The sequence below is a fragment of the Marmota monax genome, unplaced genomic scaffold, assembly GCF_021218885.2.
Source record: "Marmota monax isolate L192 unplaced genomic scaffold, Marmota_monax_Labrador192_F-V1.1 WCK01_AAM20220418_F8-fsc00004, whole genome shotgun sequence".
NCBI lineage: Eukaryota > Metazoa > Chordata > Mammalia > Rodentia > Sciuridae > Marmota > Marmota monax.
The window spans coordinates 28,370,304-28,396,391 of NW_026692881.1; the positions used below are offsets into that span (position 1 = coordinate 28,370,304).

Here is a 26,088-nt window from a genome sequence, read left to right on the forward strand (position 1 = left end):
TAAATAAATACTCCCAGCCTGAAATGTGTATACAGGTCCATCAAACCTCAGGTCTTAAAATCATGAACGTCTCCTCAACTTCAGGAACAAATATGCAAAATCTAACTACTTAGTAGATAGGTTTACTGTCTTTGGTGGATTAGAGGATATAATATATAATTACATATATAATATATAAGCTAGGACTGGTTTATATGTTTTAATAGGAAATTTTAAAAGATTTTTATATTATTCCCTGGGTTCTCCAACTGGGAATTACAAGGATTCAGAGACAGACCATGACAGTGATTCCAAACACTCATGAAAACTACTTTTTGTTGTTTTTGAGGGAGAAAACCATTGCTTTACACTAGGAAACATGAAAGCTGGCCTGCCAGTCTCAAAAGCCATGGCAGTGGGAGGGGAAAGCTGCCCATTCTGCGTAATCCATGAGATAGTTCACTGCGGAAATGGCAAGAGAGGGCCGCAAGGATGCAGAAAGTCACCTTCCCCCTCTGGTTTGTGTACATCAGAGTACCAAAGGCATAAGACTTAAAATCAAAGCAATGAACTAACATGTAATCAAGATTCATTGATTTGCTACATTGGAAATTTTATTTAGATTGAGCACTGTAAAGTTCTCTAACATGTAACAAACACAGTTTCTTCTCCCAGTTGTAGAAATATATAATTGGTATGCCTCTAGCTGGGTCCTTTGGTGAGCTTGCCAATATAAAACTTTTGCAAATAGAGTCTATTTTTTTAACCTATGATTTCTTTGGAATTGGAATTATTAATAACTTCTAAGTGGCTATTGTGAAACCTCTCCTTGTTAAGCACATTCTCCTAGCTTATTTTAAAATCACATTTTGTTGAACATGCTGACTTCCTCTGACAATATGTAAAATTGCCAGGCGGAAACTCTGCACCCACAGTATCTGGGTAATATTAACATTTAAGTTTTTAGCAAGATCTTCTGAGGAAGGGTTTAAAGGAAAATTATGCGATAAACTTTTGCTGCCAGTTGTGAAAGACTTATTTTCCTTTCAGTGTCTAACAAAACTGGACCCGGTCATTCTTTTGAAGGGGGGAAAAATAAAATAAAACCTTAGCAGTAATTCAAATTAAACACATTGGCACAGATAATGTAGTTTTATTTGTACGTTTCTGGCATAATGTGCTGAGAAATACTAATTCTTTTGACTCCCCGCCAATTTTCTACTAATCAAAATGGAGAAGATATGCACTGTTTGGATTATACCTAAAAATAGTTGTGCTACAGTCACATCAGCAAATGGAATTAAATTAATTTCTCTTTCCTCCCCTTCATACACACCCTTCACATTATTTAAATTTCCATCTAGAATATTGCTCCTGAATCTCATAATTTTTGATTCAGTGTGTCCCAAAGAGCATTGCTACACTAAAACTCTATTGAACCACTTTCCAGGGGATACCCCCCTGAAACACCCACATTTACTCTATTCTCTTTGGAAGAGTCTCTACCAGAGAGCACTACTAATGTAAGCATAGAGGTATTATTACCATAAATAAATATATTTATATCTGGATTAATATATTTCATCAATAGTTTTTTAACCTTTTGTGGGAGAAGAGAGAGTATTTCTGAATCAGATTTGGTCATTTGGTCATGGAGTGGAAAAGAAGCTTCCAAATCCAATTGCTCTAATGACAGACGGCAAAAACAGCAGCCCAGAGAAGCTCACCCTGGGCCGATCACCAGACTGTGATCTTTGCAGTGATGTTAGCAACGGTTAGGAACGAACGGCCTTTCTCTTCCCTTGGATGTTGGGCAAAGATCACATTTCTACCTTCTGCACCTGAAGCCTGTTCTTGGCACCACCATCCTCACAAGCCCTTTTTCTGAGCACTTCTTCAGTTTTTCTTGAATATGCTTGAAATCTGTGCAACATCTAGTTCTAGATAATTCTCTTCATAGCAGCATTAATTTCTCATGAATGGTTTCTTAAAGCTCTGATTTTCAGCATCTTTCAGAACATTCAATTCCATTTTTTCCCTCTCTCTTTTCCACATTCCCTGGCTCACGGCTGTTAATCATAGTGGTGAGAGCACACTGTTTTCTTCCCATTTATGACACAGAAATTACCTGTGCTGCATTTTAGATGTTAAGTTTGGACTTCTTCCTGAGAATTTTGGTATGGCTCCATGCAGGGAAAAAAAAATTAAGTTGTTGTTTGCACCTGTAAAAGTTCTTCATGATGGGTTTGATATTGGGGGTGTGGGGCCACCTTAACAGGCTTTATTTTTCTGCCACTGTCACTTCTTAACCACATGGCCTTGTCAGTCTGTCAGTATCCTGGTTTCGGAGGGTGAGAGTCGTGGTTCCACCTTCATCTGTTTGTAAAATGAAGTAGTCTCACCAGTCATTATGAGGCTAGCTGATTTGTAGGGATTGTGGGTACTTGTGGAAGGACAGAAAACTTGTTCAGGCGGATGGTCCACTTTGGCCACCCTGGTTCCTTCTCTAACTAGTTCTCACAATGCCCCGTGACCTTGGGAAAGACAGTCCCAACTTCCTTTCCTTTTGATTCAGGTTCAAGGCCTCTAAAGCCTGATCAGTAGTTTTGATTCTAAATCCCTGAGAGGTGTTCTATGCTTGGCAAAGTTGATCACTTCTGATACCTCCTCCTAACCTTCTTTTCCCTTTCCTAGCAACTGAACCCACAAAAATCTGTTGTTTTTTTTTAGGTGAAAGAGAACAACTAAGAATAGCAAATATATATATAATACCCCATGCATCCAAACAAATAGTCCTTCACTTTTTATTGCACTTTAAATTCCACAGAAACCACAACTGAATAAAGTAATCTTCCCAAATATCAGATTAAAAAACCTGTTTGCTCTGTGCTGTGCAAAAGGAGTTGTTTAATGATTCTTAACCCAAGCCCCTTTGAGAGAAATCAGTCAATTTGGATAGTTACTCAACTCTACTATTTTGCACTGAGTTGTAAAAGGTAATAACAACCATCTAGATTGTTCTCTTTTTCTTGGAATAGCAATTCAGAGATGAAAAGTGCTGAGAGTCATGGAGTTTGTGTGTTTGTGTTTTTGCTTACCTTTCTTTTGAGGTTTGCAGGCTATCGGGTTTCTTTGTTCCCAATTTAATGAACAGTGACAAGTCTACAGGAACTTTACTGACTTAAAATATCTGTTATGTTAACTACAGGAACTCACCTGTAATATTTAGGTCCTTGTTAAAACTGCATTTAAAGAGCAAACATTAATAGATGTTCCAATAACATTTTTTTTTTGCTCTATAGGGAATTTTTAAAGCCATTATAGGTAACATTTTAGTAAGAGGCTCTTTTTAAAGAACTCATTGTGCTTAAATGATTCTGCCATCAATCCTGAGATAATGCTTTTTTCCCCTTTAAATAGGCATACCTAAGTAAAACTGAGTCACTCAGAAAAATTCCAGTCTGTCATGTGAAGGCTATTAATATTCCTAGTAACAGTACCCTATCCCCATGCAGGGTCATACCTAGATCCATGCAGACCCCACAAGACTGATGAGATGCACTTTGAGATATAAAAACCTGGCCTACCATTTAGCAGCTGATCCTATCAGCAAATATTTCTCGTAGAGCAAAACCAAATTTCTCCTGGAGTGTTGACTCATGGTGGATCCCAGTGGCATCTGAAAACTGATGACTGAGCCACTATTCTGCTTCAAAATCCTTGACGTCATACATAGGAGAAACAGTGACACTCCTTCTTCAGTTTCTATGCACTAAGTCATTCCATTTGCTCTTATAAGTAACTTCCAATCCTTGAATTCTTTCTATTGTTCAGTTCAAAATCATCTTCAGTTACAGGGATTCCTCCTAGCTAGAGACTAAAACAAACACAACAAAAGGTCAAGTTCAACACCTGGAGTCCGGTGGCATCAGCAGGTCACCGTTCCCAGAATTGTGCTGGTAATTTTTTTTAGTATCACCAGGGCCACAAAACACTGGAAGTCAAGGAAAAAAAAAACACTGTACTAAGTGAAAGGATGTAACATAAAAAATAACAAAGTTTTGCAATACCACAAAAAGCATCCTGCATGCACAGGACGAAACAGGTAATATCAATTTTTTCTCAGACAGCTGATTGCACCCCCCTTCCAGTATACAACTCTCTTCAGATCTTTTGATTGTTCCTAGACCTAAGACAAATACATTTTTCACACTAGATGAGCTCAGAAGACAGAGAGCTGATCCTCTAGAGGTGTACTGTGATTAGCCTCCTGTGATTCACAGGTTCTTCTTTTCTTCATTGATGGCGCTCTGTGCTGAGTGCTGTAGGAGACACACCCAGCCTGACGCTCTGAGACATCCACCTGTGAGATGTGACAGGCAGGTGTGATGGAATGCCAGACGTATGGGCTAGCGGTAAGGACTCTAAGCCAGCACTATCCAACAGAAACAGAAGGTAAGCTATGCATTGCATTTTACACTTTCTAGTAGGCTTTAAAAATAGATTAAAAATAAACAGATGAAATTAGAGTTTCAACCTATAATAGATGTAAAACATTATTCATGAGATGATTGACTCTATGTATGCATATATATAGGTCTAAATATAATAGACACATACACTAAATTTTGGAAATCTGGTATGTATCTTCCGCTCACAGCTCATCTCAAATGCAATGGGCCACATTGCAAATGTTCATCAGAAGAGGGGATAGTGGATGGGAAGGTGATGTAAACTGGGGGCCTGATGACCATGTGGATCTTGGATAAGGAGATACAGTGGCATGAAAGGCCATTCCATGGAAAGTTATAGGAAGAAGAAAACTGTATGAACAAAAACAGAGACATGTAGGTCTTCGAGACCAATAGTCAGTGAAAATCCAACTGCAGAGAGTTGATGTCTATGGAGTAACTGGGGATGAGAACAGATCAGAAGGTTTGTGTAAAAGTGCTGAACTCTGAGCTTTCTGAAAGCATAGAGACTTAAGCAAGAGTGTCAGTATTAAAACAGTGTTTTAGGTAGATGAATCAGCCACGGGAAGGCATGATAGGTGCATATAACAACTCACTTAATCTTCAAAATAATTCTGAGTAAGTAAATTCAATAATCTTATTGTACAAATCAGAAAACATAGTTATGTAATCTCATGAGGCATATATGAGCTCATTATTAAATTGTTTCTTTGATGTTTATGTATCAGTTTCAGAGCTGACCCAGAGAAGCCAAGCAGGTTTCAGAGTGCCTAAGGCTAAGGCCCGGTAGGTGCCTGAAGGTCATCCCTCCCATGTGGGCAAGACCTGAGTTCAGGCAGCTCATTCCAGACAACAGGTAAACAGGGATCAAGTCTAGGTACCCCACCCCTAAGTTAGTCTTTTATTCATGTCACCAAGCTGACTAGGAGTTCCTTTAGGACAAAGCCTTGTCCTTTTGCCCTGTCCCTCCAGCACATTGCTAGGCATGTCGTGTATGCTCTGGGTGTTGATTAGTTGAATTCTAGAGTTGGAGAAATAAGTTCTTTGCCTTCTGCAGCAACTCAGATACATAGCTGAAGCAAGCCTGATCGTTGGCTATCACTACAAAAAAATGCCTGAGACAATCAACTCATAAAGAGAGTTTTGGCTCAGTTTTAGAGATTTCAGTCCATGATCCACTGGACCTGATGGTTTTGAGCTTGGGAGGAGCCAGCACATCATGGAGGGAGCATCAGTGCCTGGAAATGAAAGGGCGAGCCCAGGGTCCCACAGTCCCCTCGGGCACCATGATCTGAAGACCTTCCACTGGGCGCCATCTCTTGAAGTTTCCACCACTTCCCAGCAGTGCCGAGCTGGAAACCCAGCCTTTTATTTCATGAACCTTTTTTCCAGATCCAAACTTACAGCAAGGCCTAATTAGACCTGTGCACTACAAGAAGATGTGGCATAACCTTCTGTTGTCTTTGAAATTCCAAGTACTCACCACCTGGCCTCAAGAACAGTTTCTCCCAGAAAGGTGTTAGGTCTCAAACTGCAGCGCACCCGGGGCACACTGCTGGTGTCATAGGAAACGAGGTGGTGGTTTTCCAGATATTTCTAGGAAATGAATTTATTTCTAGAAATGGCACATGGGTTGCTGGAATTCTGCACCTGAGCAACATAAATTTAGCTGAGTAGGAAACTGTACATCTTTATTCTTGAAAAACAAGCATTTCACTGATATTAAATGAAAACTACATATTCTGGGTTCTAGGTCAGTTGTTAATAAATAAAATATATGACTTATTTGTCACATTGTATTGTATCCCAAATGGGATTCTCTCCTTTCCAACGGAGAGGTCTAGATCTATTTTCTCTGTGTATTCTACTGGGGGAAAGCCCTCAGCCTAGCCTAGGTGTTCTCCCTTAACCCAGTCAACATGGCTGAGAGAGTCAGATTCCTATTCACGAATGTACAGATAACAGTTTTAACTCTTATTTCTACATGTCCATTCTAAAATGTATTCAGAGTAGATATCACAGCGCTTCTACATTCTACTCAGGGCTTGTCCACTTGAAACAGATTCCTAATCTTCCCTTCTCAACAAAAGAGAGAATTCATGTGCCATCTTGAGTTGTTCCAAGGGAAATTATGTTTGTCGAAATGGCTTTTGATGAAGCATTAAGACCTCACCTGTTGTCTTCTGGACACTGTATGTATGTGTGTATTGCAGAATTAATTTTAAGTAGCATTGAATTTCATTGCCTTCCTGGGGCTTTTGTTTGCCATGCCCTTGTCATGAAGCTTCAGACCAGGAAGGCAGAAGCAGAGCAGGGCTGACAGAGGAGATCTCCATCGGGGACAGGACTTCTGGACATTCATAAGTTCTCTGCCTTAAACATTCAAATCTATTTGGCACGAATGCATTTTCCTGGATCAGTTCCTGAGACTGACAAATGAAATCAGAAAACCACTTCAATAACTCACAGTGTAGCTGTCAAGATGCCTATTTTATACCCTTGAGCATGATCAGATGTTTTCTCTCCTATACCCAGGAAAGATAATTATAACAAAAAGGTTCTTAGCAAGCATGAGGTCAGAGCAAAGAGCTGTTTGCAAAGATTTATCAGTACAGCCCTGTCTGCCATGGCCTGGAGTGTTGGAAGTCTTCTGGCTTTGGAGACCAACCCTCCTTTCTCCCCTAAATAGGAGAGATGAGCAATGCCAGCATTTGACTCTGTGCCTCTCTTCCATCACCAGTAGTTCCATGCCTCCCACCCTGCCCCACTGCCCAACAGAAACATTCTTCCCTTATGGAAGTCAAGACACCTCTGCAGTCACAGTCAAGACTTGTTGACCTGCCTATCTCTTATGAGGACCACATATCTCTGCTCACTTCCACTATTTCTGGAAGCCTCTTAATGGAGACTCAAGAGAGAGGAGGAGGTTTTGCTACCTCCTCTGCAACACTGAGGTCTAAAAACACTTCCCGTAGGAATGTTCTTGGCTCTGTTTCTACTTTATGGGAACCAGGTATCTGATTCTGCCAATTTTTCTAATGGAAATGGCATTATTTCCATTTCATTTAATGAGACAGTCTTGTTCCTGAAACATTGAATGTATGTCTAGGCAGCATTCAAATATTTCTTTCTCTGATTTGACTACCAGATGACTGTGAACTCTTTGAGTGCATTTTTCTGATCCACACTGCAGAAACATCTCGGTGAACTGTGCCTCTGGAAATGCCACACTCATAAAGGGCCCTCCTAGGTTGGAGCTGTGGCCAGATGTCTCTGAGTAGATCTTGTTTATCCAGGGATGAAAAAGGATGTTCTTTGTGATGGCACTGAGGAGTCAGGTTCAACCTGATGCATTCTAGGATACAATTATAGAACAAAGTTTGACATTTGTGGCTTGAAAGATGATCTCAGTCTTGGACTTTTTGTTTCCAACCAATGTAACAATATATTGTCATTGGATGGATTACTGATCAATGTAGAATAATTTATTTATTTATTTTACCTACTACATGCTATGCCTTATAGGATATAGAAAAGGAGAGTCAGCCTTCAGAATCAGGCAGGTACCCTTTTCTGTTGTTATTTTTTTTAATCAATTTTAACTAAATTTTTATTACTTAATGAAAAAATAATAATAATGCTTATGCGGAACGCATGTTACATTATGCAGTGATTACATCAGGCGAACATCCATCGCTCCACACACTTGTCCTTTCTTTATAGTGAGAATATTTGAAACCAAATTTTTTAAAAAACAATTTGGAAATGTCCAATATATTATTATCAAGCATAGTCACCATGCTATGCAATAGTTCATCAGAATGTATTCTTCCTGCTTATCTTGAAACTTCATACCTTGACCAAAATCTCCCCTTTCCCTGTCAGACCCTCTGCACCACCCAGGCCTTGGTAACCACCATTCTAGTTTCTACTTCTATGAGTTTGATTTTTTTTTATATTCTGCATATAGGTTTGGAGATGTGGCTCAATGGTAGAGCACTTGCCTAGCATACACAGGGAACTGGTTTCAATCCCCAGTAAAACACACACACACACACACACACACACACAGAGTAAGGTTTAGATTCCACATGTAAGTGATGTTTGTTTCCATAGACAGATATTTTTGCTTATCTTTCCTCCACCTGTACTTTTGACACATCAATAGAGACAAAGTACACAAGTACTTGAAGAAGTCATGTATCAAAGATCAAGAAGTAACTTGCTGTGTGTTGGTCCAGTTTGGAAAGATGAGAAAATATTTTGTTCCTTTTTAGAGTGACTATATGAACTCAAAAAATATTTAAATTGAAAATATCAAAGTTTCAAAATTAATATTATATATTAACATATTACATTTATATTTTATATAATATATCAATAGTATATATATTTAAATAGACTTATTTAAATATATTTTTAGGCAGAATACTTGGAGGAGATCTACAAGATCTTACCTGCATGCATCCAGATGTATTTTGGAATTTGGAATGTTTTTTATTTTAGGAAGTTTATGCAGTACTACTATGTTACATGACACCCTGAACAGGGTCCAAGTCAGCATTCTATAATCAAACATTAATGTCTCTACCATGAAATGTGTGATTATTTCTACTAAGAAGATTTAAAAAATGCCTATAAATAGCCTCACAGCAGTTCAGGTCAGATTTTGCTGCCAAATGAGTTCAAGTAAGGTCATATTAACTGCTGAATGAGTTATGGAAAAACTTTATCTCTTCAGTGCTTCTGGATTTGGGAACTTGGAATATGAAATCACAGACATGTGTAATGGAATGTCCCTTTATAGAACATCATCTACTGATTAGGGATGGCAGTTAAACGTACTTAAACCTACCAAATAATGTTACATCGAGTAATTTATAAGTAACGTTATTCAATAAATACTTAAAATGAAGGCTATACACGATTAATTTGAACAGAGAAGATTTTTGGAAAAACTAAGGCTGCAACCTCTTAGCAAAAGCATGATGGTGATTGCCCACCATCAACAGAATCCAGTATGTTATTTAGGCAATCTTCCATGTGCCAGAGATCATCTATTAGCTAAGAAAATATCCTTTGTTACTACAAAACTGATTGCAGAGAATCTCAGAATGGTAGAAACCTTTAAAAAGCACTGTAATGAGCGGGCACGGGGTGCACACCTGTAATCCCAACTACTCAGGAGACTGAGGAAAGAGGATCACATGTTCCAGAACAGCCTGGGCCACTTGGAGAGATTCTATCTCAAGATAAAATAGAAAGGGCTGGAGATGTAGCTCAGTGGTAGAGTGCTTACTCAACCCCCAATACTTGGGGGGAAATCATTGTAGTAGTCCAGCCACCTCTGAGAGTGAAGACTCTTCTTATCCTAAAGTCAACAATGTGTGTAAGATTACAAAAGTAAAAAAGTCATGGTCTTTACCCCAGAATGATTCACATACATCTATGTGTGAAGTGTCATGATCATTTTCAAGGGGTCCACTAAGAACTCCCATCTCAGATGTTTACCATATTGGATAACAACGAAAGTATGTTAAAAATTTATAGCAGTTTTAGTATTGCTCCTTTATTTTAAGCTGCTTCATAAAGTGACTGTGGTTTTATGCCTCAGTAACTTCCATGATATTTATCTCAACTTATGATTTTCTATGCAATATTTATAAAATAAACATTTTTTAACTCATCATGATCCTCTTTCTTCATCTTAAAGGTTAGAAAGAGGAATAGTAAAGACTTTTTTTTTCTTTTAGTTTTTCTTTTTGTAGTTTTACAACCACGTCATGCAAAACTCAGAGGGATGGGAAAAAAAAGAAATCCTCTAAGTAAAAGGCATAAAATTTCCTACTGGTAAATGTATCATACTTCAATTTTCAATTTGACACTAACTGGGAAAGGAAATGATGAAGTAAATTTTCTAAGTGTTGAGCTGTCACTAGAAGAAAGATTTATATTACTTCCTGGCATCAAATCATGATTTAGATTTGACAGTATTAGGCACACAATTTCTTTTCTTTGACATTTTTAGGAGTCTGGTAGGAGAGGATTCTGGGTAGTTGCAGGATACAGTACCTTCTGCGCTCTTATCCAAACTATCTACAAAGAGCATCTTTTTTCAGGCTTAGTATCTGAAAGAGGCTACCCACCTGCTGAGACTGGGCAGACCCACAGGAGGCAGGCCTGAGCTCAAGGTCACATTGAAAAGACTGACTTCCATTTGCTGGAGAAAGTAAGTGAACAATGGCTCCCTCCAGGCGTGGGCAGGAAACCTTCCCAGCAGTTTCCTTCCCTCCAGTCTGGCCAAATCCAAGGTATAAACTATGCAAAGTGCAAGCAGGTCCCACCTGAAGCCTCATCCTGTCACTTGGCCTCATCCAACAGCTTGCCACCTTGTCTTGGCATACATATGAGTGCAGGACAAGGAGAAGGCCCGGAAGGCTGACAAGAAGCCCAGGTGACCACTCCTCGTCCATCATGCAATCAATATTCCTTATCAGGCAGTGCACCCGGCTGCGACTGGCCTCAGCCCAGAGCCAGGGGACAGTGTTGGAGAGCCCCTCTTCAGGTCAAGTGGCCAAGGGATGTGGAGGGCTTCCCCTCCCATTGTTAACTTTGAGACCACTTCTCCCCTGTCAGGAGGAGAAAAACTCTCAGTCCTAATAATTAATGTCCTTGGCTTGCTCTTTCACTGCCAGTCAATGTCTGAAGTGTAACACAAAACATTACAGAACACAAAATCCGATGCGACCTGGAAAACAGGGTGCCAAGTTAAAGAAGCCGGACCCCAAAGCCCACATATTGCACCCCTCCATTTATAGGAACAGCAGCCGTGCACTGCTAGACCATCTGAAGACATTGTGAGAAATGCGTCCTCACACAATTTCACGGCCATGTGAACATCATTGAGTGAATTACACAAACCAAGGTGGCCATGTCATTAGGTGCCATAATCTTAGGGGACTGCTGTCAGCTATGCTGTCTGTCATTGATCCAAACCTCATTATGTGGCACATGAATGCATCCAGAATAGAGAAATTCACAGACAAAAGAAGGCTAGTGATCACCTGTGGTTTAGAAGAGTGAGATGGAGAATAACTACTGAATGGGTATGGGGTTTCCTTTTGGGGTGATGAAATGTTGTGGAAGCAGGTTGTGGTGATAGCAGTACAACCTCTGAACGTACTAAATATCACCAAACTGTGCACTTCAGAATGGTGAAAGTGCTGAGTTATATCACGAGTCTTGACTGCAGTAATAAAAGAAAAATCAGATTGGGTCCTTTTCTGCTACACTTGTGATTTATTTAGATAAAATCACATAAAACAAAAGAGATATTTTAACAAAACAGAAAAGAGAGAAGAAGAATACTGTGACTTCGATGATGGTTAAACTGGTTTTCTCAGAGTTTCAAGCAAACAAGGCAGAATATTAAGTCTTCACGAGGCAACATGAATCCCTCCTTGTGCAGACCAGGCACTGAAGGGCTCTGCAGGAGCAGAATCCACACCTGTCAGGTCTACTGCCTATATGACTTAGTCTCTCTGAGCCTTAGTTTCCACATCAATTAAGTGGGACTGAAATACATCGTATGGACTCCTCAAAGTGCCGGGAATACAACAAAGCCCATTACTGCAAGGAACCCCACCATGAAGGAGTCAGAGCAGTGTCTCAGAAAGGGGAAGTTCAAATGGCTATTTAGAGGGCTTTGGGGCGTGCACGCAAGTGATTCCTGGCAGGTTTTTCAAGGTGGAACTAATGAGACTGGGCAGTCTTTGGAACACAATAGTGTAGGGTCGGTGGGCGGAGCAGCACAAAGTCCGGAGCAAATCTGGACTAGCAAACTGTTTGCCTGTCGTCTCGAATAAATACTCTGCAGGAGTTTCCTGAAGCATACTGGGCAGTTGTTTATTGGTTTTCAGTCTTATGGCTCCAAAGGCAAGAGTTCATGGAAGTCACATCAATGTGAAAGGTCTCTCTTCCAGGTCCCAGTTCTGCCAGGTTTGATGCAGGAGCTTGGAGTTCCCAGAGATGCTGAGGTCCTACGTTGAGCACAAGACCCAGGCATCAATACCTCCTTCCTGGCCTCCCACCATCACTCCTGCTAAACACTTAGTGCGGATCTCAACCAGAAATAGGACCAAGGCTTCTGTGCAGCAGATCACCATTCACCTCTCCTTTTTCTGGCATCAGCAAATTAATTCAGCTACAGTTAAAAAGTCCTAAGTCTTTTCACCACAATGAAGGAAGCCACAGGAGAAGAGAGGCCTTATCCTGCCCTCAGACTTGGGTCACTTGATCTGTGACCCTGGGCCAATTAATTGCCATTTCAAGTCTCATTTCCTCATCAGAAAAGGGTTCTCAACCAGTCCTTATCATGTAGTACATACTCAGCCAATTTTTTAAATTAAGTAAAAAAAAAAAAAAAAATTCTTACTTCTAAAGTCTAGTTAAAGTTTCTTCCTAAACTTGGGCAAAGATGGAGATTCTTATCTTATTCCCATTTGTTTTTACTTGTCCCTGGCCTTCCAGTAGGACCTGGAGAGACACTCATATGAGACACTGAGAGAGGGGTCTTTCCTGTGAAATCCTGAGACTGACTTGCTCAAGGAGGAATGTGCAGTGGCACAGGACAGGCTGGCCACAAGGGACCTGGGGACGGATTTGCATAGTTTGGATAGGAAGTTTAATCTGATGATCTGGATGTGATCAGGCCTAAATTCTTGTTATTGACTACTCTCTTCTTCTCCTTTGCTCTGACCCCTAGTACCCCCTATGCAGCACTGTTGAAACGTGCTGTCACTCCCTTCAAACGAATTTGCTGGTCTAGGGGACATGTGTACCACAGTTTTTGTTTCAGTTTCCGTATTTAGCTGTAGATATTAGCAGTTTTCTGACTTGCAGTATTACCCAGATCCACTGGACAGGTTACATCCATGGCATGAGAGCATCATGAATAATTCCTATCACTCAAATGGAGGCATAAGAAAAGGCCCCTGGAGAGAGATTGGGACCTACATGGGTTCCAACGCCTTCTGTCCCCGGTAAGTTGAGTGGAGTAATTTTATATCTGCTAATGGCAAAGTGGAATGTGTAAAGGCCACTGCTTGAATCAGGTCACTGCTAAGGTCTTTTCCTAGTTCTGATTAACTGGAACTACCTGACTTTTTTCCACCATTGATGTGTTCTTGAAAGTCCAATTTACCCTGAAAGGCAAATTCAATCACCTCCTAATTTTTTTTTTTTAAGAGAAACTTTTACGAGAATCAGGTTACTCAGTTCATTTATATTTTTCTATCAAGAAACATTTATGGAGCTCCAACTAGATGTGAGGAACTAAGTTAGGTAATGGAAACCCAAGGTTACCAATTCTGCCCAGGGCTGGGCCGGGCGGGGGCGGGCAGGAAACCTGGATGCCTGCTAAAGGAAGTGACCAATGGAAGTCTCTAACTCAATTATGCGGGGTTTACTGCCCAACACCAAAGAGGGGGCAGATTGTCAAACCAGCCAGGACAATCAGGAAGGGAATCACTCACAAGGTGTCACTCATGACCAGTAGTTTTTGCCAACTTGGAAAGGGCATTCCAAGCAGAGGGGAGAAGCTTTCAGAAGGAAGCTAGAAAGAGCAGATTGTATTCCAAGGACGGCAGGAATAGTTACATGACTGAAGCAAAAGACTGACGGGACTACCATAATGGGGAAAAATTCCTGGCCAAGTTACGAAGGCGTTCACACCTCCTAACAAGAATCTGGGATTTCGTTCCATAAAGAAGAGAGTCCCTAAAGGTTTTAAGGTAAAGAACAACCAAGGCATCTTTGAGTTTTATCTCACACACTCTCCACAATCAGAATGAGGACAGACTGGTGGAAAAAGAAATAGAGAAAAATCCACTAAGAGATTCCAGATGAGGCAAGAAGGCCATAAATTATGAAAAGAGAGACTGGCCTAGGCGTGGGATTCCTTGGGGAAAATCCACAGTTCGATGTGCGGTTTGAGGCTCCTGGGTCTGCTGTGGACATGCTGGAAGAAAAGTCAACCAAGCAGCTAGGAAAATAAATTTGTGGCTGGGGTGGGGCGGGTACAGACACAAATACAGGTCTCGCTGGCTCGCCTCTAAGGGGAAGTAAACAGTGAAACTTCCTAATCCACTAACAAAAGCACCACAAAATAAGTCAGAAAATACCAACAGGGAGGAGGCAGATGATAGGAAAGGGACTGTCATTTCTACCAGTTTTCTTAAGTCTGTTTTCCAAACTCAGAATATTTCATTTATTTATTTAATTATTTGGTACCTGGGATTGAACTCAGGGGCATTTGACCACTGAGCCACATCCCCAGCCCTATTTTGTATTTTATTTAGAGACAGGATCTCACTGAGTTGCTTAGGGCCTCGCCATTGCTGAGGCTGGCTTTGAACTCAAGATCCTCCTGCCTCAGCCTCCCCAGCCACTGGGATCACAGGCGTGCGCCACTGCTGACAGTATTTATTATATTTTTGAGGATACGTATCTCTTCTTTATAGCCAATTCAGACATTAGAAAGCAGATGAGAAAAATGATAAGTTCTAGTGTTATTAAATATATATATGCAAATGCATGCATATGTCTGTGCACATTTCTTCCCTTGTTCTAGGAAAAAAATGGGGCATCGGGTCCATGCCAGGTGCGTTGCCCGAGAACAGCTCTGGAAAGTTATGTTCTCCTTCAGAATTTCAGTTTGTTGTCCTCATTTGCCCAATTTATGCAGGACTTTCCCCTCCATCATTGAAAGAATGTGTTTGGCACAGGGGAGCTGGTATCAGGCAGACAACATATTTCTTACTTTAAAAGTGCAACTGGTAGAATAAAGGGCCTGAGAACCGGAACTGCTGCCAGAAATAGCAGGGCAAAATCACCCACTTCCAAGAAGGTCATTCAGTTTCAGAACAGGGTGCAGGCAGATTGAAGCAGATTCTTGGCACTGGCACGGTCATGTCTGCCTGTTGCATAACTTACGGCCCTTGGTTCCCTTGATGGAGAGCACTGTGTTGACCCGACATTTTCTGTTCCCCTCTGTCATACCGTTTTTCCAGCCACGTCATATTAATCACTGTTTATCAGGCGACCTTCCCTAATAAGTCACTCTCCCTTCTCTTTTTAACAGCTACCTGTTGAGAATCCTATTTTTAACCAACAATTACAACCTAAGAGCTGTCATCTGTCAGGTTTTAAATGTTAAAAATAGGAGTCCCAGACATGTTGTCATTAGACCACAGAAAGCCGCAAACAATAGGAAAAGCAAGCAAGAGTGGGAGATGTTAATTACGACTGAACTCATCACTGAATCTCAGCTTAGGAGGGGCTACAGTCGGTGGCCAATCATGAAATGGAAGTCCATTGTCCTTCACAGAAACAGTGGTACTGACCTTCATGAAATTACAACCCTGTGAACATTGTTCATGTCATAGAGGAGAGCAATGCTTTTTCTTTTTTTCCAGACCTGTAAGAAATGGAAAATAAGATAATATCTCAAGAGTGATGCGTAAGTCAAATGGAGAATGCTTTGAAACAGTGATTAATGCTCCCTCAGTCTTTCTTGTTTTACTCAGCAGGACACTGACTGCTTGTGTGCATCAGATCTCTTGATAGAGAGAACAGAGGAGATAAGTACTTTGTTGCCACATGTTGCTGATGAGGAAACTGAGGCTTTGGGAGGTCAAGTAACTTGCCCAAGAATGAAAAGCTGGAAAATGGATGTATAGGACTTTAGGAACCTAAAGCTACTTCCTCGGGAACCCACCTTCCAAACCCCTCTCCTGGGATGCTTACCACAGTCTCCATCCTACAGTTCCCTTCTATGGAACTAAAAGAGGAGCACCTGCTCCCATCCTGTGGCTGGGCTTTCTGATTCAAGCTTGGAGTCTGATGAGGTGGATACACCTTGGGTTTCAGTCAAGAATCTCCTGGCATGGGGGAGTGAAGGTTGTGATTTGTTCCATGGCCCCACTCTCCTGACTCAACCTTCTGCCATGATGCGTTGGATAACTATTGATTCTCAGAATGTGAAAGATGCAGGATCTGAGGATATATCTGCACGGGTCGATTAAAGATGACATTTTTAACATGAATAGCTTCTTTTGTTTTCCTCTAATTTCATTTTCAGGCCCATAACTCTTTTTCTTCTCATGCATGATAGATTTAATTTATATTTTCTAATATGTAATTATAAAAATTGATTTATTGGATTGGCTCACATAACCAGAGGCTGGTAGTTCCACAACAGCCAACTGCAGGCTGGAAAGCCCTGAAACTAGGAGCTGCTCAGTCCAAGAAACTGGAGCCTCAGAACAAGACGGACCCATCATACAGCCCCGGTCTAGTCTGAAGGATGGAATTTCCCTGGAGAGTCGGTGGTGCAAGTCTATGTTGGAAAACTGAAGAAGCTGGAGTCTGATGCCCAAGGGAATGGCAGGGGCAATAGATGTGCCCACTCAAGAAGAGTCAAGCTTGCACCGGCTGATAGGTTTTCTCCTCCTTCTGCTTTTGTCCCATCTGGGTCCCCAGTCCAGTGGGCAATGCCACCCACATCCAGGACTCCACCCTCAGTTTGCTGTCCCACATGCCAATCATCTCTAGAAACATGCTCACAGACACGTATACACACACGCTCACACACACACGCGCGCGCACACACACACACATACGACTTTCCTAGGCATCTCTCAGTTCACCCAAGTTGACAATCAATATTAGACAACGAAAATACCCTAGGGTTAAGACTGCTCCAAAAGGCCTAGGGCCGTAGCTCAGCGGCAAAGTGTTTGCCTTGCATGTGTGAGGCGCTGGGTTCGAGACTCAGCACCACCTAAAAATAAGTCAATGTACTGTGTGTTCATCTATAACTAAAAAAATTTTTTTCAAAAAAGACTGCTCCAAAAGGCAAGCACATAATCTGTCATGGAGGGCCAAGGAAGCGCTTTATGTTAAAAAGGTGATCTCTAATCGGCCTGCACTGATGTATCCTCAGATCTTGCATTCTTTATATCCAGAGAATCTACACTTCCCAGGCCATCATGGCAGAAGATTGAACTCTGGAGAATGAGACCATGGAACAAAATACAACCTTCACTTCCCCGTGTGAGGTGATATGGACAGTGTCCCTCTTGAATGAAACTCAAGATGCCACCACCCACCTGACCAAGTGTGGTTGAATTAGAAAGCCCAGCAGCAGGGTTGGGGGGAGGCTAAGATGTGTGTGTGTGTGTGTGTGTTTCTTTGGAGAACTCTGACTACTATACCCTGACTTAGGGAAATTGAAACTTCCACATCCACCAAACCCTAGGATATGATAGACATTAAATTCAATGGAGCAGAAGACCTTTAAATAGCATCTTCTGGTATGTCAGATTCCACCTCAGCAACAGCCTGGGGGAGGGGAACAGAGTCCTGCTAATTGACAATCACACAGAAATGACTAGCAAGCATCTCTGAAATGCTAATTGTTACGTGTTTATTGAATCCTATCCATATGCCTGTGCTGAATACTTAAAGTATAAAAACATTCCCGATGAACTTTCTGTCTGATTGCACTCAAAAGAATAGAAGAAAATATGTATTATATGCAATCAAGAGTTCAAATGTGCAAAATGTGGTTCAATTGATGAAAGTCTGTGATGTAATCATGTTTCAGACACACACCTACAATATTAAGTGAGCTATTTTCTCCACGACAATTCAAAAAAAAAGCCCATAATTTTCTATGGGAAGCTCTAACATCTTGCTAAAGCTATCGGTCAGGGGTTTCTTTCTGGAACTTGTGTTTTCCTTTTTGACATCTTTAAAATATTTCATAAGAAATGCAGTTAGTACAGCCACAGATAGTACTTTTTGTTGCAAATAAAAATTATTTTTCCATTACCTATCTCATCTTAGATGTTATTTCAAAAATGCATTCTCTCAGATGACACCTAGAGATTGTGAGGGTTTTGCTTTTGGAACCCTCTCTTCCCCCAAAATGCATCTACTGGGAGCCCTGGTCCCACTATTAAAGAATTCTTGAGGTCTACAGAGAATGCTTCATAAACTTTATAGCCAACATCACATTTTGAGGAAGGGAAGACAAGTCCAGTGTCAGGGACTGCACAGAGGCCTTCTAAATTCCTTTTTCAGTTTGCAGAGCGGCAGATAAGTTTTTCCATGGAGCAGTCCAATCCCTGTCTGCTGCAAGACCTGTTTTTTTTTTTTTTAAACAAGTCAGTAAACTAACTGGAACTTCTGTCAAGTCTGGTGTCTCTGTATAAATGGGCACAAATTTAACTTGACACGTTAATTTCTTTCTAGAAAACAATTTATATTCATAGAATCATGGAATCCCAGAGTTATAAGGGCCTTAACAGTCATCCAGTCCAAACACAGTTCTTCTGCTTGAGTTGCTCATTTCTAAAGAAGTCTGTTTTCCAGAGCAGCTGCTCTGAGTTCCCAGAGTCGGACACCTTACGTGTCCTTGCCCCATTTGGACAGCTCAGCATGAACATCATCTCTTTAGTGACTCTTTCTTGCTGGGTAGTGTGGCCAGATTCTGAGCCACAGGACAAGTAGAGATTATTTTGAAAAAGTTCTATATTTAAAGAAAGATGCCAGTATCATTCATTTTATTTTCACCTGAGGAAAATGAGACCCAGAGATACTAAGCAGAATTTGAACCCAAGTCATTTTTCTAAACCTATACTCCTTGGATGCTCTTTCTGCTATATCATACTGCTAGAATATTTTAACAAATCCAAGAAAGAGTGAGGGATAACTTAAAAAGAAATTAAAACATGGGCCAGGGTTTTGCTCAGTGGTAGAGCGCTTGCCTAGCATGAGTGAGGCACTGGGTTCAATCCTTGGCACCACATAAAAATTAAAATAAAATAAAATAAAAAAGGTATAATAAATTGCTCTTGACATTAAAAAAAAGAAATTAAAACATAGTTAATATGGAGAAATAGAAACTGATTGTTTTGTCACCCAGTAGCTACACGTATATCTATTCCTATTTCTATAATTTTCTTTGTAAAAAAGTCTGTACTGAAAAATCCTAATGTGTTTGTAGTTTTAAAATCTTTCCAAAAATATGGAGGATTGAAAAGTCCCTCTGCCATCCACCCATGAAACAGAAGGAGCAGTTTCAAATCACAGGGCTGAAAAACTGACCAGAGCAGAATGAAGGCTCCAGCCAGCAGCGTAGCAGGACACAAAGACTCAAAAACCAGGAGCAGCAGCTCAGAGGCTGGGAGGATGTGTCCTGGCAGGCAGGTGCTCAGGAAATGGGAGACTCTAAGTCAAGAGAGCTGCTGCAAGAGACAAGGGCTGTCCACTGACGCTTAATGTCAGGTCTGTCTGGAGAGCAAGCTCCCAGCTGCCCAGTGCCCAGTGACCAGGAGAGTTAAGAGTTAAGAGATACCTGGTCAAGGCTGCAAACGGAAGTAGGGGAGCAAAATCTGACGTCAGAACAAAGGCCTGATCAGCAAGCTGAGATATATATTTTTAAATTTTATTTTACTATGAATCATAATGTTGATCTTACAGAAAACACATAGAAGAAGAAAACCCAGAAAAGAGCAAGAAGAACAAGATTCATGGGTAGTGACGATCAGAAGTTAACTGCAACACCAGGTTTTAGGTTGGGGCTGTCTGATTCTTTTTTTTTTTAAATTTATTTTAATTAGTTATACCTGACAGTAGAATGAATTTATGCACTTTGATATATCATACATAGATGGGGTATAATTTCTCATTTTTCTGAGTGTACATGTTGTAGAATCATATTGGCCATGAAATCAAACCTATACATAAAGTAATAATGTCTGTTTCATTCCACCATCTTTCCTATCCCCATATCCTCTCCCCTCTCATCCGCTCCCTTCACTTCCCTCTACCTAATCTAAGGGAACCCAAATTCTTCTCTAGTGCCCCCTGCCTTATTGTGAATTACCATCCACATATTAGAGAAAACACTCAGCCTTTGGTTTTTCGGGATTGGCTTATTTCACTTAGCATGATATTCTCCAACTTCATTCATTTACTGGCAAATGCCATAGTTTCATTCTTCTTTAAAGTTGAGTAATATTCCATTGAATATATATACCACATTTTCTTCATCCATCCATCTATTGAGGGACACCTAGGTTGGTTCCATAGTTTATCTATTGTGAATTGAGCTGCTATAAACATTGATGTGGCTGCATCACTGCAGTATGCTGATTTTAAGTCTTTTGGGTATAAACCAAGGAGTGGGATAGCTGGTTCAAATGGTGGTTCCATTCCAAGTTTTCTGAGGAATATCCATACTGCTTTCCATAGTGGTTGCACCAATTTTCATCCCACCAGCAATGTATGAGTGTATCTTTTTCCCCACATCCTCGCCAACATTTATTGTTGCTGTATTCTTGATGATTGCTATTCTGACAGGAGTGAGATGAAATCTTGGTGTAGTTTTGATTTGCATTTCTCTAATTGCTAGAGATGTTGAATATTTTTTCATATGTTTGTTGATCCCAAAACTAAACAGAAGATCTTATACAAGGATCAGATTTTATTTTCTGTAGTGGAACTTTGTCTCCCTCCAATGACAGCTACTTTGTTCATAGTTGGCACATTTATCCTTCCGTTCCATTGAGCTGTACTGGGTTTCCTCTCCTTTAACATTTTATATTTTATTAAACAGAAGGATAAAGAGAATAGAAAAGTAACCATGATTAGAAACAGACAGCTGTCTACCACCTACTAGAATTGATTAATCTTAACATTTGTTCACATGCACTTCCATCTTTTAAATATTATGATATTTTAGATAAGATGTAAAATTCTACATATATTTAAAATGATAAAGTTGAAGCCCCTTGGTCACCTACCCAGGGTCATTCTCCCCTCTTCCTCCCCAGAGCTAACCTCTATCATGAATTCAGTAGGTATCCTTTACCAAGTTGTTATACCTGTGTCATATATTTAAACACCCAGATATGCCATAGAATATTCTCTTGTTACTTTTTCAATTGCTAATTTTATTTTGTTGTAGGTATCAACTCATCTTTATATAATATTGTAGGTGTGAATCTACAAGTAGCTATTTTTTCAGCCATCTGTTTGGAGACCTTAGTCTCCATGACCACTAATTTCAAGAAGAGAGAGAGAGAGAGAGAGATGATTCTCATAGGACAAATAATCCTATTAGATAATCAGAGATTAGGGAGGTGAATATTATTCTGGATAAAAGGAAGACATTAAAAGGACTTAGAATATCATAAGGATCTTTGATTTATGAAATTAAAAGGCATATTTTTAAAAATCGCAGCGAGAACTAATTAGCAAGGGTACTTTTGTTTTTGCTTCATGGAGCTATTTTATTCAAATGGCACACACAGTTTTTCCCTCACAGAATTAAATCATTGTGTCCATCATCTCACAAAGTTTATTCATGTATTTTTTAAAAAAAGTAATTAGTTGTGCTTTTCCCCTTTCATGGTGTTTCAGCTTACTTATATTGGGGCTTGCTTCAATTCTCTGTCCTTATTTCTTGTCAGTTTGCAGTTTCCCTGCACTGAGACATTTGCTGTCCCCACTCCTTCGGTCGGGTAGAGAAGTGGTCTGGAGGGACGGCTCACTGACCTTATTTTTCTTGTGGTTTCCTCTCATTATTTTATTATTTCATTGCAAGGCAATATTTTCTAAAAGACCTCATGCTGGCAAATACAAGTTGACCTAATGGGGCATAACAACTTTTTTGGAGTCTCAAGGTCTGTGATGTGAATACCCCAGTTTGTTTTTAAAAGATTTTCATAATCCACTGTGTAAATATACATATTTACATAATTTCCAAAACATGTACTTTGAAGCCACGGTCCTCCCAATTTCCTATCTGTTAGTAACGAGTCACACACAAATGTGGATCTGCCGTCTTGAATTCCAACATGTCACTCTGTCACTTTCAAATCTTGTAAGAGCTGGAACTCAGAACATGGACTTGCCTGTGTTGCTTTAAAGAAAGCAGCCTAAGCATGACCTCCACCTGGAGGGGAAGAAGACTCCTGGGTTTTGATAAACTGACCTCTATGGAGTTAGACCAGAGAGAAGAGGAAGTGCAATGAAGGTTTTGGTGCACTGACTTTAAACTTGCCCTTCTAAGTAGCATTTACAGCTCCTTCTAGGATGCACTTTTGGTTTGGCCCCTTAACTTCCTGACCAAGACCCTGGGTATTGAAGTGGAAGTCAACAAAGACAGCACATAGGTGGTTGAAAATTAGAGGATTTTTAATATTTGAGCAGTTTCCAGTGGGCTCGATCTACCCTTGCTTAGGACTAAGGAGCTTAGAGAGGGAAGGAAAGAGTTGCCAACCAATTGGATTTTGCTTAATTTTGGCTGAATTTTAAGGTAGGGTTGGAACATCTAAAGGAAACCTATCTGGGTATCTCTAGATGCCCAGCTGCAGCTGAATCCAAAGAACAAGGACACTCGGAGACATTTGAGCAAGCCCTCTGCTAGGCCCTTGGGGGGACACTTTAGGCTTCTCCCAAGAAGAATCCTTTTTGGATTTTTTGCTTCAGTAGCCTGGGTCATTCGCTGGTGTCTTTTAGGTTTTCCAGTTCAAGAAGGATTTTCTCTTGACCTTTGGTGGAATTTTTATTTTTATTTTTTTTTACTATATTGCAATTTCTTTTTGGATGTTACTTTTTATTATCACTTCTCTTATGCAAATTGTTGCACTAATATTTTCCCTTCCTTTTCATCTTTTAGAAATTAAATAGAGAAGAGTAAGATCAAGGGGAGGAATTTCAAACAAGGGCTGCCAGATGCCATTTGTCCCCTGGCGAGCTCTGCCTCCTTCAGTCCTGCCTTGCCTGTCAGTAATCTCTCATTTCGGTTCCAGATGGTCTGTTTGACCTTAGAGAAAGCCCTCTGGGAGAAGTTTTTTTAGTCTCACACCTAAAATCATTAATGTTGGCAGCTCAGTGGACATACAGGCTAAAATATTCCCTCTTGGGAACTGTAACTCCAGCCCCAAAGATGGCTTAGTGAGGCCAGTAATGCGCTCTTATCTCCAGATGAGTAAGCTTACCAATTAAAATTCTTGGTTTCTCATATGCATAACTTTCTCACACTGAGGTGATGGAGAGGAGTGCTGGGCGGACTCCTTCCAGCCCTCTAATCTGGTCTTTTAAAAATTCCATGTAAACAAAAGTACATTCTTAAATAGATAAGGACTAGAAAATCTGGTACCTCCTTCCCACCATTGCCATCATCACAATTCATCAAGCACCTGATCTTTGGGCGCCCAGATTATACGCAGAAGTATAAGATGCAATCCCTCCCCCAAAGGCATCTTGAATGGCATGTGACCACAGAACATGCATATATTTGCATAAAATGGAAACATAAATAGCTTTCAGGGGAATGACATGAGCAATAAATACTGCAGGAGCCCAGAAACAGGGGGCAGAGATGATTGCAATCCGGGTGAGACAAAATGACCTCATTAAAGAGGTGGCACTTGGAGAAGGGCCCAACTAAGATTAAGAGAGGGAAGAGCGGTCATTCTTCCAAGAAATACTGTGTGAACGAGGACAAAAGGGCAGATGCTGAAGATGAGTTTTACCTGCAGGGTGAAGACTACCTCTTCTCTGTAGGCGTAAGGTAGGGGTGGAACATCTAAAGGGGGGCCCAGATTAAGGTCAGGCCATTCGGTACACATGGGAATACTAAATAACAATGTCTGGGGCTCTGGCAAGGAAACAAAATTTACATTTTGTCTTCTCTCCAGGTTACTAAGAGCAGTGTGTTTTTAGTTTGGAAAAGACAGAACTGTGTCAATTTTAGGTGACATGTTTTTATTTATTCTGGTAACATTGCTAAGCTTTTGTCATGTTTTAAAATTGATGCAATAGTATGCTTGTGGTACACACAAAATAACTTACTCTTTTACGACACTATGTTTTGTTTGTTTGTTTTGCGGATGTGTGTTTTGTTTTGCTTTGCAGTAGTGGGGATGGAACCCAGGGCCTCATGCATGCTGGGCAAGTGCTTTACCACATCTTCATCCCCCATCATATGAATTCTAGCAAAAGCATACAGTCATTTAACCATAACTACAGTCGAAATCTTGACATTTCATCACTTAAAAATCTCCCCTTGATCTTTGTAGGCAACCCTTCCCTCCTTATCTTTGGCAACCTCAGATCTATTTTTTTTTGATCCCTACAATTTTGTCTTTTCCAGAATATCATATAAATGAGATTTTTTAAATGTAGTTTTTTTTAGACTTTCTCCCACTTAGCACAGTGCACTTGAGTCATCCTTGTCACAAGTATCAGCAGGTGATTGCTTTCGGTTGCTGAGTGGTATTCCACCATATAGACATACTAAAGTGTGTTTTTCCATACCCAGGTTAACTACATGTGGATTGTGTCTACCTTTTTCACTATTAATAAAGCTGCTGTAAGGCTCCTCTTTCGGGTTCTGGTGTGGATCTAGGTTTTCATTTCACTGTGTACATACTTAGGAGTGAGCCTCACTCTTAGTTATATGACTGCTGCGTCACATAATCAGTGGGAGTTTGGTTTTATAAAAAAGCCACCAGGCTATTTTCCAAACTGATCCTGCTCACTTGCAATCCTACCAGCAGTATATATAAGATTTCCAGTTTCTTTGCACACTTGCCAGAACTTGACATTGCCATTTAAGAATGTTTTAGCTATTTTAATAGGTGTGGGGTGATACCTCCTTATTACTTCCGTCTGCGTTTTAGTTTGCATGACGTTGAACATATTTTCATCAAACCGATGGGTTTTTAACTCTACCACAACTACAAGAAACTGTCCCACGGCAGCGCTGGTTTTCCACCTGAAATAATTTCACACCCAGGAGAACATACAGTGAGCTCTGGAGACCCTTTTCCAGAGTCACAATTGCAGGGGACAGGGTGGGGCACCAGCATCTAGTGAGCAGAGGCCGGGGGTACTGCTGACCATCCTACAGTGCATGAGTTAGCCCCACAACAGATTCCATGCCAAAATGTCAATGCTGTCAGGGCTGAAAGGCTGCTAGAAAAATTCAAGGTACGGGCCACCCTGAAGATTATGGGAGCTCTGCTATACCACATTTATTCTAAATAAAAACAGACCTAGAAAGCAATTTCCCCAGTTGCTGTTAAATCTAGTTTTGACCTTCAGTGTGCACGCAGGTTCATAGATTCATAGCCCCCGGCTTGTCACTTGCCAAGATAAGCTGTCTCAGGTTTAGATCCATGCAATTGCTAACATAGGTTTTTGGCCCTCCACTTGCATGAATAAATGTCAATTCACTGAGGTTTTCCTTTGCAACTGAGGTCATTTTAATGATGAGCATTTGTGTTATCAAACTGTAGCCCAAAGTAAATTATGTTTGCCTCATAAATCCTTGACATTGTTTATAATTTGTTACCCAAGAGGCAACTCTCTTACCCTCTCTGCATCTCAGTCCTTGACTGTGAAATAGGAGATGAAGCCAGTGACACTGATGGCTGAAGCTACTGGGGATCTCAGGGACTCTGCTTCCCACAGAGACCCCTGGGTGCCACGCTGCTGTCCAACGACACAGTGAAGTCATTCATGAGTCACTGGTTGGCACCAAATGTATATATTTATT

At 40.6% G+C, this 26,088-nt stretch overlaps 1 long non-coding RNA gene across 1 annotated transcript in view; it reads left to right on the plus strand.

The window, feature by feature from the left end:
- Positions 1-4,464: 4,464 nt before the first annotated feature.
- The window catches only part of LOC124096533 (uncharacterized), a 33,772-nt gene continuing 12,148 nt past the window's right edge, over positions 4,465-26,088 (plus strand). The window contains exon 1 of the long non-coding RNA XR_006852883.2: positions 4,465-24,099. This is a non-coding gene — a long non-coding RNA (uncharacterized LOC124096533). The remainder of the gene's footprint in view (positions 24,100-26,088) is intronic.